Source organism: Alligator sinensis, unplaced genomic scaffold (genome assembly GCF_000455745.1).
Source record: "Alligator sinensis unplaced genomic scaffold, ASM45574v1 scaffold511_1, whole genome shotgun sequence".
Lineage (NCBI taxonomy): Eukaryota > Metazoa > Chordata > Crocodylia > Alligatoridae > Alligator > Alligator sinensis.
In genome coordinates this window covers 2053525-2055454 of record NW_005842114.1, presented here as the reverse complement: position 1 = coordinate 2055454, position 1930 = coordinate 2053525, and the positions used below count along the sequence as shown (strand labels likewise).

The window sequence follows — 1930 nt, the reverse complement described above, 5'->3', positions numbered from 1 at the left end:
CCCCATTAGATACAACTCGTGGAGTACTTTTACATCTCATTCCGCTGTTCTTACCCATGGGGAAGCCTAAGGAATTCATTTTTCTCTGTCTTTTGGTATCATTATATTCACTTTATGAAGGTATAAATCACAACCATCCTCTCTCAGGCTATTTTATACACACTGTGCCTTGGTGTAACCGAGAACCCAAGGTACGAGGCCAGAGGGAAACATGAAGTCAAGGTCCAGTGCCAAGAAGGGCTTAGAGTTCACACCTGGCACTGGAATCAAAAGGAAAGCATACTGTAAGTTCTTTGGTCCTCTTTAGAGTTGTCCACGCTAGTGATTTTTTCAATGGAGGCATGTGATGTTTTTCTTAGAGCCCGAAATCCTACTTGTATGACAGACTCAGCTTTCACCTAGAAAATGGAAATAAAATTCCAGCTCTTATGGCTGCAGAGAAAAACCTTAAATGTGACCCCCAAACAGCTCACACCAGAAGGCAAGGAAAAGTAATGTGTGTACAAATGCATGTGCAAGGTCATGTGTGGGTGTCCACATGCATGTTTACACATATGTAACTTCAAACAAACATGATAACAAAGAAACTAAATTCATACTGTTCTTGGCTGCATGCCTCCAAATGCTGGAATGACCAGGGGTGGTAATACTGCAGGGTCAGGAGTGAACTGTACTGTCTTTCCATAGGCCAGTATGCTTTGCTGTCCTGGAAAGGGGAGAGGACCACTGCAAGCAGAGTGCATTCAACACTGGCATATCTAGGGCAAAGCAACTGAGATAACTGCCCCGGGAACTGATTTGGCAGTGGGAAAGCTACAAAGAAAACAGCTCTCACTGGGAAACTGCTCCAATCTTGACAGCAGCAGAGCGACAACTGGAAGTCATGGCTTCCCCTGTGCCCAAGGTACCCATTCAAACTTTAGTTTTAGACTTTGGCTGTTTGCTGTTCATGGAAATCAGAACTATGGCCTCTGAATGAACCAGACATATTGTTCCTGTTTCTCTAAGCGTTATTTGCTATGTACATCCTGCAGTTGGCATAGATAGTGAATGGGGTGAGTAAGTAGAAACCCTGTATCCACTCTGAACTTCTACCTTGGCCTCTTTTTCTCCTGTACATCAAACTCCACAAAAGGGAATGGCTCATAACCCAGACCTTAGTGACAAAATCTGTTTGCCTAGTGTTCCACCAGGGTTCATATTTTCTATGGCCCATTCTTAGTTACTAGTTTTCCCACAGTTTAAAAACCATGACTCACAAGTTGGATTTTGTACAGGAGGCTGAGAAATAGGTGGGAAAGGGCATGAATCACTTCAGGCACCATTACCTATCAGAGTGATAGACTAATGGTCCAGAAGCATGAAGAGCTAGCCTTTCAGCAGATTCAAAATAGCAGAGACAGAAAAATTTATTGCTGCTTGGAAGTTACTCTGGCTCTGGTCGCCCTCCAGGAAAGGATTAACCATGGCAATAGAAAATAGGGCTCTGAAAGTAGCTGCAGTAATTAATGTGAGATAAAGAATGATTAGTACAGCTGAGCAAACCTGAGGCCCTGTACCCTCTTGGTTCTAGAGTCCTAGAAGAGCATTACCTAGTCACGTTATTCTTCAGAAGCACCATTTCCAGGAAGCGGTACTGCTTGGGGGGCATGTCAGTCAACAATGGCACGTTCTGCAATGTTGTTCCTACATCTGCCTCTTATAATGTTCTGGTCGTTTATTAATTGATCAGTTTATGCAAAGGATTATATGACATGGTTGACCAGGTATGATAACAGAGGTGGGACTGAAAGGGGTCTTACATGCCAGTGGAGATGAATCAGCCATGGGAGGAAGACAAAGGCCCATGCATTTCCTGCATGGTCTATATCAAGGGTTTTCAACCTTTTTTAGTAAGTGTACCCCTGGCAGCCAGACAGAGTGGGGGGAG

At 43.9% G+C, this 1930-nt stretch overlaps 1 long non-coding RNA gene across 1 annotated transcript in view; it reads right to left on the bottom strand.

Annotated features, from left to right (window-relative positions):
• Nucleotides 1-243: 243 nt before the first annotated feature.
• LOC102387598 overlaps nucleotides 244-1930 on the bottom strand; it is a 5563-nt gene continuing 3876 nt past the window's right edge. The window contains exon 3 of the long non-coding RNA XR_323954.2: nucleotides 244-398. This is a non-coding gene — a long non-coding RNA (uncharacterized LOC102387598). The remainder of the gene's footprint in view (nucleotides 399-1930) is intronic.